Genomic DNA, 13471 nt, shown 5'->3' on the forward strand with positions numbered 1-13471 from the left:
GCAGGTGAGGGCGCGGCGGCCCAGCGCTTCCCGCCCCCTGAGCGGGGCAGGGGGGTCCCGCCGGCACGGTGACCCCGCGGGGGGCGGGAGATGAAAGGAGGGGGCCCGGGCTGGCGTTACCGACCCTCCTCCCGGGCTGGCGTTACCGACCCTCCTCCCGGCCTCTGGGCTGGCACCTCAGCAACCCCCCCGTTAATCGCAAGCGTCGAGGCAGTCGAAGGGGGGGGGGGCTCGCTAAAGAAAGAAGGTCCCAAACTTTCCCCTAAATAATTACCTGCTTTCACCTTCCCGCGCACCTCTAAGAACAAAGTTATTAAAAAATAACTAATGGCAAAACTATCCCAAGCCTTTCCTGCCTGGCTCTTCCCACCACCCTTGGATCTCAGCTCTGGCAGGGGTCGCAGACCCAAATCCTGCCCCGGGTCCCCGGGCCCTGCCCCCCCGCCCCGCCGACACCGAGTCACTGGAATGCGTGGCCCCGGGAGGTGAGGAGGAGGAGGGAGGCTTGTGAAGACTCAGCAGAGATTAGATGATGCGTACAGATAGCAGGAACATCCCGAGCCTGCAACTGGGAAACATGTTTAAAAGCACTGATAAGGCGCCGGGTGTAACATCGAACTCGTTATTCACGGGGGAAATGACTGACAATGCCTGAAGGCCAAGTCACTCCGTAATTACCTGCTGCGGAGTTTCTCATGTCTTCCCTTAATTTATCTAGGGCTGGTCACTGTCACAGACAGGATACTGGGTTTAAGGTAGGGCTTCCTAAGGCTACGCAGCTGCCCGAAAAAGCAGACTTGCCTTTCCTGCAGGCCCTCAGCCCGGCATTCCTGCTGTCCCCATGCCACCGCAGTGGTCCCACGGGGGGAAGTGAGTCACCTCGGCCACCGCCCGCCAGAGCAAACCCCAGGAGATGGGGCTGTGGGGATCAGGAAGGAGGGCAGGCTACACCTTCCAGCAACAGCACAGCCTCAGATTGAACAGATTTGAAGCTGCGTGTTTACGAAACTGTGGTCTCAACCAATACATCAGCTCCCATGGTCTGAGTACCTGGGTACAGATGTCTCTGGGACACCAGGAGCTGACGTCTCCTTTCCCTCTTCCTCATCCCCGTCTCGCTGGTCCCTCACAAACTCCTCATTTGCTATGTGCAGCCATTCCTAACCCCCCCAACCAAGTGGGGACGGGGTCTGTTTCTGATAGTTTGGTGCTCTTCCCGCACCAGTATGCCACACATATTGATAAAGTCACCTCAACACCAGCAAAACAACTCATACTGAGAACTAAAACCAGTTAATCACTTGGGGATGTGTTAAATCCATACTTTCCCATCAACTCAGATTCTCCCAAATTTTTGTGTGGAGTTCTGGTATCTAGCAGATTAGAAGGTTGCATAGCTTTTAAAAACAAATAATTGAGTCTAACAGTGTAGATGCGAATGTGTCAGATCTTGACCCTACTTGTTGGCACTGCAAAGTCCTGTGGTATTCAAGATAGCTTTAAGATGAATGCCAAGTTACTTCAATGTGACTAAAACGTATTAAAATGCTTGCTTTAGACAAATGAGCTTTGTGTTACCTGGCTCGCCAAGACCAGCCCCATGCCAAAAGGAAGTCCCACCAGAGATCTTCTGGGCTTGCCGCTGAACCTGTCCAAGACCCAGCAACCTCAGTTTACAAAGTTTTTGCATATAACACCCCTTGACTGTGATCACAATTAAGGTGAAGGTTTTTAAGTGACTCAGATGTGCTACAAAAAAGGATTTTTGTTTTCACACTAGAAAAGTGTTTTTAAACGTAATCCGCTGGCCACTTGATGGGCTCCCCAGCAACAAAAAGCACTGTGTGCATAGTTTGTCTGCTTGGCTGCAGCCCCAAACCTGAGAGTGTGTGGGTGGACCATGGAGCTGGCAAAGCAGATCATTGGCACAATAAGATGCTGCAAGGGAGCTCAGAGTCCATCTGTGCAATATCAGTTGCAAGTCCCAGGCTCAAGTTTGTATGTTCTCTGGCAGTACGGCATGGCATTCACCTTCACCAATCAAGCACGATTTTGTATTGATAACACCGAAAGATTTACAGTATCATTTTCTCCTGCTGCAACTAAGAAGGATGGAGAAAATATTTATAAGCTCCTTGCAATATATCTTCCGGTATGAGTTCAGTTCCTCAACTATAGCTGTTTTTAAGCCTACTAATTTTGACAGTGATGTTTTTTTTTTACTTTTAATTTTTAATTTGATGGTGATTTTTTACTTTAATTTTTTTCTGACATTACACTGGATCAAACAATTCACACAAAGGTACAAACACAGGTGATGCCTTTCAATTTTGATTTGCTTGGTGCTTGCAAATAACATAGCCAAACCCTACCAGGTATATTTTGCAAGACTGATACCTAAAGATCAATCCGTACCCATCTGGATTTCAGTGTTCCCAGGCTACTCTATGTTCATATTTTTAAGGTCTCTGTCCTCAGACAAGTACTTTTCCACCTTCTCAAATTGACTTCTTGATCTTGCCTAGGTTAGATTCATCCAAGGCTCTTTGTTAGGTGCTACGTTGAAACCTGTACACTACCAGCTCTGCATTATTTTTGGTTCACTCTGACAGGCCTCTTAAATAGTCAACAAAAAATCCCCACAGTGCATAATGAAAACAAAGAAAGCCATGTCTCAAGATAAAGTTAGTAATAAGCTTTCTGAAAGCACACTTGTTCTTAAGTAGAATTATTGAAGCATTAGGTTAAAATAATGAAGTTAAAAGCCACGGAATTTGGAACAGAAGAGAGATCTAAAACATCTACAAACACTATAGAGGCTCTCAACCAGTCCTTCCAAGAAGTAATTCAACCCAGAGAGAAATTAAGCTGGCAAACAGTGTTCATAAGATCACACAGGCAACTGGCACAAAGGAGATGCTTTCTTTTGAATTGAAAAATTATGTTAAAGTAGCAAGTAGTGCCGCAAATGCACCTGTGAAGAAAAAGAGAAGAAACGTTGTTGGTGTTTTATTAAAGCTTGATGGCACAGGTAGAATTTCAGAATATTTTTGAACTATAGCCCATTCAAGCCAGTTAAAAGTGGGGACTCAAGTAACACAGTCAAAAATAGTAATGGGCACTCTCTGTTCCAAAGCAAGAGTCTCATGAATAAAATATTAATAAAAAGCAATCACAGGCAAAGATAACCTGTGTCATATGCAGCTTTCTGTTTTGTAGGGGGAAAAGCAATATTTAAAATCACCGTTACATTCAAGGATAAAATTCAGCTTTAAATCACTTTGTGATTTAAATCACATTTTAAATCACTTTTGTGGTTTTGGAGAGTCAGTTCAGAGAAATTAAACATCAGGCACAGCTTCCAGAAAAGTGGAAATTAAAGCTGAACTTCCTAAATGGCAAAACAGGTGGGGATAATTTAATGAATCTGGCAAGGATGAGGACTTTCAACTACCGTAACTGCAATAACTCTGAGAACCAGACATCAAATTTCATACAGGTGGACTGCTTCACAAGGTCCGCCAGCTTCATTTGTTTATTTGCGTTAAAGTATCACTTTATTGAAGTGATCACAATAGCACGGGAAAGTATGGTTGACCAGGATTACATGGGGTAGTTCAGTGAAGTCATTGCTTGCTCTGAAGAAGAACCAAGGACTTTACACCATCTCTGACAGACATTTAGTAACCCATTCTTGAAATACAGTATGGTAGTGTAACATCTCTCCAAAGACATCCCTTGCAGTGTTTAGGCTATTTGTTGAGTTTAAAAGTTTTTCTTAACATCCCATTTTAAATATTTAACCTTGCTCACTTGCTTCTTAGCAAAAGAGAGGTACAACAGCCCATCACAGCTTTTTAGAGGAACCTTTTGGGTATTTGAGGACTCTTTTTGTCCCCCCCTATTCTGCTTCCCAGACTAAACAAAGGGACAACTGATAAAACATCCTATAGAGTTTACATTAACTCCATCAGCAACTGCATGATGTTTACATGTTTCTAAAACATTCCCTCAGCCCTCTGACATAGAAACTGGGAGGGCTCATTAAAACAGGAAAGCTACTAAACATTCACTCAGCCAGGAATGCGGCTCTGAGCCCCAGGACCAAGATGCTCAGGTCTACACACAAGCCTTGGTCTTTTCTCCAGATTTTTGCCATACTACATCAAAAGGCACTGGGTTAAAAGGAGCAAGAAAGCAAGATAGGGCATGCGCTTGGAAAGTCCTGCAGCATTTAAGACTACATTTCTATTAAAATACAAACAGTAATGTGGAGATCTCAAGAGAAGGGTCTACAGATTCCTCCTTTCCTACCTCCCCTGATTTCAGACTCCTGTAGGGGAAACCCTGGAAGAGTACTGATATGTTCCAGCAGCCCCGCAGCCGTTGGCAGCAGCCTCTGGTGGGGTCGGAGCAGTGAAGGGAAGCAGGATGTGGGCTGTGGGAGGGAAAGGGTCAACACAGGGACTAAACTTCCTTACATCCCTCTAAACTTGCATCAGTATCCCCTGGTGTCACCAGTGTTTTGCAGGAAGAGTTTCATTAATGACCCTGGCAGCATTTATAGTTGTAATTGCTATGAATTTGCAAAATGCCCCTACCCTGTCTGCTTCAGGAACACATCTGGTCACTTCTGGAGTCCTGTGGTTTGCTCTCTCCCTCTTATTTTCCACCTTCACATATCTTTGCCAGCGCTAGCCCTGATGCTGTAAAGGCTTGACCATGGACATAGCTTTATCCATGATTAATCCCCTATGGGACATACTAAATCTTAAGATATGTTTAGGGCTGAAATACAAAAGGGTTCATACCTAAAAGAACATTGGATTTGACTTATTTGTAACATATTTACAGGGAAATATAATTATTCCATGACATGCATTATGCAAATTATGGCTGCATAGCAAACTTCCCCTAAACAAGTTGCAGAGGAAGAGAAGTCAGTTTTAACAGACTATCCCTCTAAAAGCAGAAAAAATAATTCAGAAATCGTGTGGCTTTAGTGGGTTTTTTTTGTACATTCCAGCTGAAAACAGTGGTAATTTCAAATGATCAAAGCAAAGCAATAAAGTTGAAATACAACCAATGCAGAACATCCACTCAGGCTCATAGTTTCCTTACACCAGTAAACTTTCTGTTTACTCATTTCTCCCATTTGTCTTGAATTAATAGCTCAGGTCTGTTTAGTACCACTGGCAGCAATGACAATTACCCTTTGATTCATACTCGGAGACTTGTTAATTCAAACAAGGTCATTCCAGTCACACAAGCACATGAGTGCAGACTGAAAACAAACAGGAGCCAGCTAAACAGCCTCTCTCCATCTCCTGAGAAGAAATGCCATGGGGACATGTCCTTGCTATGCTATGGCAGATGCAACCTTAGGCAGCATTATCAGGAATCCCCTTCCAGCTCCTGAAATTCTTGACTCTGCCTGACCCTTAAGTGCCCTTAGCGCAACTCTTTCATCCAAAATCCTCCAAATGAAAGGGATACCTGGAAACTAAAAATTACCCAGAAAATCACTTCCTTACTCACATGTTCACAAACTTTCAGTCATGCACCAAATCTGTGGTGCACCAAATCTGCCACACTTAGACTGCCCAGAGATAACAGAATCCAGACCAAGTTCACCTCTCTCATACCATCTTGGGGTTGTGCTCCGGGCAGTCAGACCTACGTTATTTTGAAAGGAGGTAAAAAGGGGACAGAAAGAGGAGATTGTGCTTGTCTCCTTTTTTACGATGCTGCAAACTTGCGGCCACCTACCCGCAGGCACAGTCTTACTGAGATCAGTAGAGCTACATATAATTGTAAACCTGCACACAGTTTGGAGAATTGGGGACTTCACCTTGGTTCTAAGCTATAGCTATAGAGATAAATCTGTACCCTTCCTGATGCTTCTGGAATTGCCATCATCCCTGGGGTTAGAGTTTGACAGTTTCCCAGAATATTCAAGCAATATTCCTTTTTACTCGAAAAAGATGTGGGTGTTGTTGATCCAGCTTAGCAAGATGACTCAAGACTGGCTAGGGTAAGACTAAAAGTACAGCCTTCCCCAAGAGAGTATTTCTGCAGTTCAAAGACACTGCCATGGAGTTTGGCCTCCTCATGCCATGTGAGCACCAACCTTCCCACATTCTACCCAAAACCCACCAGGATCAACTGAAAGACTCCCTGTTGCCTTTGAAAGGATTTGGATAAAGCTCCTAAAGCAATCCTCTACTTGGTGTGCATTTTTCTTCAGGGTATTTGCATCCCAATTAGGCAGAAGTGCTCTCCAAAGCAGACACATTTGCTAGTAGTTGACTGCAAACTGCATTATTAAACAGATACTTTCTTGTCACAGACAATAAAAGGTAGATTTTACAATACTAACGATGAATGAATATTTCGCATGTCTGTCAGAAGTTTAATCAGAGGGTTTCAAAGAGCTGTGCAAATGTACCCAAGTGAGCCTTGCCCTGCCCCTCTCTCTCATTTCAAAGGCTGGATTCCTGTGCCACAGACAGATCAGTGGATGTGCCAGCAGTAGTAAGAGTTCAAAGCTGAGCACCTTGTTACATCTGGCAATCTGTTCCCTGTAGCAACAGCCACCTTAGTTTATGCTGTAGCCAGCTTTAACAATGTCAGATCACAAGTCTGCCAGCACCCAGATGTAGCCCCAAAGCCCCAACTCAATAAATAGGTGAAGAATCCATCCTTACTCAAACAGTCCCATTGATGTGAATAGTCAGACATTAAGTATAAGTTAAGGTTGGCATAAAGGAAACTCGGAGGCCTGGAAGTGCTGTCATCTAATTCTCTTTAAGCACCCTCATCTTGCCAGGGTAAGCGGTAGAGCTGCTATACAAGAAAATATAATCTTAAGGAAATATTCTATAATAAAGTGTACAGAAAACAGACATCCTTCTACTTTTAATTCTCTTCCTAATTGCTAACAGTATGTAAAAATACGTGGGGCAGTAAAATTAACTAGGACCTTCTGTTTTAAGTATAGAAACCACAACTGTGGAAGCTCAGCATGCTTTGTGGATACCATGAAGATGTAAGCCCTAATGTGCTGTAGCTGCAATCTGATTCCCAGCATCTGTCCTCAAAGTAGGGAATTGGAGGGGGAAGGGCCCTTCTGGTCAGGGAATCACATCCACATTGTCATTTCCTAGACAAAGAACAAGAAAGAAATTGTCCTGTCATACTATGTACAAGATGACATTTTGCTCTGTTTAATAAGTCTGATTGTGATAGATAGTAGAAACTCCCTAAAAACTTCCCCCAAGTTTAGGACTTTCTAGCAAATCATCTTGACAAGCAGTCCACGAAGACAAGCATCCCGGAAAGACAACACTGTTTGACAGGACAACAGATCTGACAACTTGTTGCTGACATGCCTGTCTAATCCATCCAGTCCACACTTAGCTGGAAAAATCTGAAAGAATCAGCCTGGCAGTGCAGTGTCCTTTGCCTGCCGAGCCAGCCCCCCCAACTGAAATGCTGGGGGTCACAGCAGGGCAGCCCCGCTTGCGTGCTCCTGCTGCCCCCAGCTTGCCAGCCCAGCAGGCAACGGAGGAGCTGCCAGCTGCTAATGCAAGGTAATTATTTTTTTTTTTTCCCCTGGTACTTCTGCAGTGCTGCACAAGATTAACATTCTTCACATTTTCAGTAGGATGTGGCCACCTTTGAAAATCAACCTTTCCTTTAGCTCGTTCTCGCTAACCCCTTTCACATTTGGTCCATGGCCCATTCACCAGCCTAAGGCTTCCCAGTTTCCACCCGTGCTGTCACGCTCCTCCTCTCCCACGGAGAGAGCACCGGGGCAGGGGAAAAAAAATAGGACAGCTTGAAGAAGAGACAGGAGTGCAGGGACTGGAAAAAACCAGAAGTGAGAAATAGGCAAATCGGCCAAAGTAAAAACCAAACAAAAAATGTAATATTTTGAAATAAGAATCAGATTTTTCTCTGCAGAATTCCTGAGAATCCCAGAACAAATGACCAGACAGGTTTCTGGGTGGAAAAAGAGCACACGTCTAGGAAAGGTGAGGTGTGTGCTTCTACTTTGAAGGAAGATATAGAGAAAAAAAAATACTGACAAATTAAAAAGAATAACGATGGGAAAAGTACAATACATGAAAGGGCAGCTAAAAAAAACATATGTGTCAGGGCTGAGAAGATATTGGAGAAGTAGAAAAGAGAAAAGGAAACAAAGAATATATGCTGATGCTTTTTTTCTTTCAAAACTGTGGCATGATGTCCACAGCATCCTGAATCCTCAACTTAGCAGATTTAAAATCAGCCTCCTGGCTTCACGTATGGAGGGAAGAGGAAGGGAGGGAGTGGACGCCTTCCATCAACGAGAAGTCCAGCAGAGCTGCAGACCGCATGGTGCTGTAGCCTTGTCAGGGGTTTCCTGCTTCTGTGCAGCTCTTGCTCTCCTCTGCCTACATTTTATCCCTCAGATGTAGCGACAGCACTTTGGGGGAAAAAAAGAGATGACCAGAGGGAAAAAAAGCAATGCGTGCATTTAGATGCAGCAGAAGAACCATCCCACCCTGAGGGAAAGAAGCTCTTTATGCCTCTGCCTGCTGCCACGTCTGGTTCTGCCATGGGTGAAGAGGTCAGAGCCCTGGGCTGATGCAGGGCAAGTTGACATGACTTATTCTTATGTTTCATGAACAAAAAGCCACCAATGTTATAAAAAATGAAACACAAACAGGATATTTTTGGGTCTCAGAGACCAGTTCTTGTAAGCTGGGAAACGCCTCCTTCATGACTGAGTGCCTTGAGCTTAACACTTTCCCCCCAACCCCGTGACCAAGACCCTCCTTACCTCTCTAGCCTCCAGCACAGGTCAGACACAGGCCAGTATTCAGGTCGCAAAGGAAGCTGTAAATCTGGCATTGATATACTTTTGCCTGTTTTTTAGAGATAGTCCTTTATACATAACATGGATGCTGTATCTTGAGTCCACAAGTAAGGGGGTGTAGGACACAGCTTGCTCTAGGAGGGGACAGCTCTGAGAAACATGGACATGAGCCACTCTGGATGGAGGCCTTTGGCTGCAGAGAGAAATAGTCATGGTTGGCTCAGAAGAATCAGAAAAAAACCCACTATTCTTAGAAAATAAAAATCTTCTCTTATTTTACTAAACTTGGGTGATTACTCTTCACTGTGATTTGAAAAGGGATGATCCAAAACTTTAATGCTGTCATCATTTAGGTGGAGGGAAATGGTGGAAGAACATATAAAAAGAGGTTTTACACTGCAGAGCTTTTAATATGAAATTTTGCCAGTGGCGGGACATAGCAAATTGTACAGAGATCCTACAGAAGCAACATCTCTGGTATTTTCCCACCGCAGCAACGTCCAAACTCTGATGCCATGGATGTAGATCGATTTTTTAAGGCTTTAAGGAGCTTTTGGAAACCGAACTAGTTGTAAAGTAGGCAAGATTTTTAGAGAATCACTTGTAGTTGTTATCCCGTCCTTTTTCTTCAGACCTGGCCACAGACTCACCCCACAGAAGCACTGTTTACAGCCCGCTGTTCAAGAAGGCAGGCGGGTTTAAGTTGGGCACATGCACAGGGGCGTTCTAGAAAAAGGATCTGCATTTGAGCACTGCCTCTCCAGCAGGACCTGTGCTTTACAGAAACTTGGTTAAAAATCACTGAAAATGGTACATCAGAAGGAGAGGCTGGGGGAAGGGAAGCAGAGAAGGCGAAGCAGATGTGCCTAACTCCGGCTGGTTTACAAGCTGTGACTCCAGCATTCGGCACCAAGCATATGCTATATTTTCTATTTGAAAGCCGACTGCCACTTCAAATGAAAATGGTTTTGTATGTGCTGCACCATAAAATTACACAGACACAGAGGTCCACGCTAACTAGCTGTTTACCTCTGTGTTCTCCCGCAGCACATAAGTTATAATCGGAGGAAGGAAACTCCTAGGAGATCTGAAGGCTTTAATTGTTTCAGCGTGCAGATGGTTTGCATTACAGCAAATCGACACAGCTCAAGGTCAATCCATAGTTCAGCAATAGCTGCTTTGGCAAGTGAATTTTAGTTGGTTTACGCCTCTTCTGGGGAAGGTTTAATGGCTTTGTTACTTATTTTCTAGATATTTCTAGGCTTAAGAAACACCGCAACAGGTGAAACTGGAGGAGCGTAGGTTGCCACAGCCATTTCCTTCATGTCTGGTACCAAGAAATTTTTAGAGCAGCTAAATATAGCTGTTTTCCTTCAACATTTGAACCCTTTGTTTCAACATGCTGTCTTTTCTGTCACTGACATAAAACCTCTCTGTTACAGACTCGTGAAGACCTCTCCCGCCACTCTGATTTTCTTTGCAACATTGAGATTTGCCACGCAACCTCTGCACTGAGAGGTCTGACACAAGTATTTACTCTTGCCCTTTGGCTATCAGCCTGTGCTGCCCCTCTCCCAGAGGTTCCTGGTCCCTCTGCACAGGCTCAGCTGTTCGTGAAGCAGCTGCTGAACTGCCTCAATTTAGGGCTTAGACGGTTAGGATAAACTGGAACCAATTTTGATTTTATTTATTTATTTTTTTAATAGCACCAGGATGAAATCTGCCACGATACAGCAGCTGCTTCATCAGCTGAGCCATCCCTCCAGGCGAAATGGAGCTCCCCAAGAGGAAAACAGGCTGGGCACCAGGGCAGGGGGGCACTACTGTAGCAATACCGAGGTAAGATGTCACGGGTCAGAGATTGGAAAGCCTCACGGAGGAGACGAACACAAAGCACTCTGGGGCATAAAGCACCAGCCTGCATGGGCCACAAACACTTTATTTTGTGCCGTATACCAACGGGATCCCAGGTCTGTCCAGGTAGCTGCCAGTACAAAGGCAATCCCACCAAAACCAATTGTTAAAAAGCTGCATCCAGCAAAAATAGTGCATGATCTTTGTTTTTAAAGGGATAGACTTTGTTCCTCATGCCTTGTCTTCAAGTTCTGCTGATCAGTGCTTATTCCCATCAGTCATCCGCCATCTCCATCATTTACCCTCTACCTCTTGTCCCGCAGTGGCTGTACCAGACCCCCACATAATTGTGTGGCAGCACCATGTCTTCCCACCTGCACTCAATGACAGGAGTGCCAGACCCAGAGAGAAACCACAGCAATGCATTGCCAAAGAAAGGCTATGTTTGTGTGACTCAGTAGACGTACAGATGCATCTCTATGTCCATATGTGCAGGTAACCTAACACTGAGGATGCTCCTCCCCCCCGCCGACATGAGACCAAATTAGCAGAGTCACAGGATAATTGAAAGATGGGCTGTACCTCAAGGTCAGAAAGTAATCAGTGAACATGCAGTCTACTTGCAGTCCTCAAAATATGTCAGAAATGTTACTGAATGCATCATCACAGCAGAGCAATGCTAATAAGCTCACACTCTTCACTGTGTGCGTCGGGGCTCTGCCTTTGTTCTGTTTGAGTCTGAAAGTCTTTTTAAAAACTATCCATTTCAAAGACCTGTTTTTAAATTGACTTCGGAAAACTCTTCAAAACTTCTTGAAAGAGGCTTGTGGCAGGGCTGTGTGGATCTGAAACAGAGAGGCACACCAATGCTGTGAGCTGTACCTAAGAATTTCAGATGCAGGTCCTGGAAGCAATCTCCTGCCACAACCCCCCCTCCACGCTGTGCCCAGCAGTCCTCGGTGCGGCCTTAACATCTGCTTCGGCATCTGCTCTTTCGGGAGGATCTGCCTCTGTGTGCTTTGCTGTTTCCAAAGGCTGCCTGCTATTGCTCAGGCCGGCTGGCAGCCCTCACCACCCCTCCACCATCAGGCAAATACCCTTACAAGGAAAAGCAATGATTCACCCCCCTCCTTGGTGGGATTCCAGCCGGCACATCCACCCCTCTAAATCCATAATCCATCTTTATTGGATCCATTTAAAATAACTTTGGGAGGCAAAAGGCACCCGGAGCTTCAGATGTCTAATTCTTCGCAGGGATGATAAGCCAAGGTGCATTTACAGGACAGTGTGTAAAGTTTGCGTAGCTTCCAACTTGGACAAGAGACATGCAGCTGCCAGAAGGAAGCAGGCAGCGGGGAGTGGAGCAAACTGCCTCCAGAGCAAACTGCTCCGGCGGAGCAGCCCTGCCAACACATTCTGCAGGTCAGCTATTGAAACGGTTTGCACATCAGCATATTTCAAATTTCGCATGCAGCCTTGCCCAAAAGACCTCAGCATTTGGAGGGCATTTGTAAAGAAGGGGCTGTTCTCAGAGGAAAGCAATTTCCTAAAGAATCCATTTCCTTACTCAAACACCAGAAAGGTGGAAGGTTTTCCTAAAACTGGCACTGAGGGCATATCTGTGACATGGAGATAATTACTGGAAGTAACCGGTGAAACTGCCAAATCGGGCTACAGCAGAACTGCCAGACATTTTTCCCTTCTTAATTGCAGCCAAAAACTGCAGGTGACTGAAAAGAAATGAAAAATGTGGGGAAGAGTGTGGCATGACCAGGAAAGACTGCTCTAACGCATAGTGCTTTAGCACAGTCTAGAGGACTTGCCTGTGAAATGCGGCCAACCGTTGGACCATGGCCAACTCATCTTAAAGTCCGGGTAGCCTGGGGGTGGGTGGGATGGAGGCACACACACTTCCCTCCTGTCAGAGGCCCCTGACCTCTCTTTTTGGCTCAGGGTGAGGGGCAGTTCCTGTCCCCAGCTCTGGGACACACTGTGCTGACTCCCCAGTAGGCACAGAAGGCTCAGAACTGCAAGTTGAGGGTACTATGAAGAAAAAAGAAGACGGTTAATAGATGTTTACAAGCTGTTAGTGAAACCGGATCTGTTGCAGCAAAATTCTGCTCTCACTGGCTCCAATGGACCCCTTTTCCACTGTCTAACCTAATGCAATGATCCTCAAGTCCAAGAGAGGAGCTGCCCTGGGAGGCCCAGACTGCGTGATGGGAGACAGAGGGAGACAAGAAAAGAAAAAAAAATCCAGATGGCTCATGTCAGCCCCTCTTGTCCCTTTTCTGCTTCTCTCTTCCTCTTTCTCTTAGCGGTGAAGGTCTCCCCTCTCTCCAGCCCCCCACGGGGGATGTACACGTGGGACGAGATACTCCTGCGTAGGGCAGCCCAGCACAGCGCAGGAGGTTCCTGCTGGGAGATGGAGCACAGGATCTCAGAAAGATGGTTCAGCCAAAGGAGAAGACCCCTGACCTACCCCCAAAAGAGTAACATTAAGGACACTTCTCAGACAGACAGCAGCTGCTTCATTACAACAGGAAATATGGATCCTAGGTATTTCTAAAACGCTTATTTCTTGTATATATTCACTCCAATAAATCGTTCCTGTCTCTAGCTGTATCTGTTAATTGTGGGGAAAAGAATATAAAGAACTCAGTAAAATCATAGTTCACAAATGCAGATGTCAGAGATTTTACTCCTTCCACTCTCTCATTGTGAGTTATAGCTTAATTTACCCCATCTGTCTGT

At 45.2% G+C, this 13471-nt stretch overlaps 1 protein-coding gene across 2 annotated transcripts in view; it reads right to left on the minus strand.

Annotated features, from left to right (window-relative positions):
- The window catches only part of RASSF3 (Ras association (RalGDS/AF-6) domain family member 3), a 116065-nt gene that overhangs the window by 73939 nt on the left and 28655 nt on the right, over nucleotides 1-13471 (minus strand). The window lies entirely within an intron of this gene.

This window comes from Calidris pugnax, unplaced genomic scaffold (genome assembly GCF_001431845.1).
Source record: "Calidris pugnax isolate Ruff unplaced genomic scaffold, ASM143184v1 scaffold44, whole genome shotgun sequence".
Taxonomy (NCBI): domain Eukaryota; kingdom Metazoa; phylum Chordata; class Aves; order Charadriiformes; family Scolopacidae; genus Calidris; species Calidris pugnax.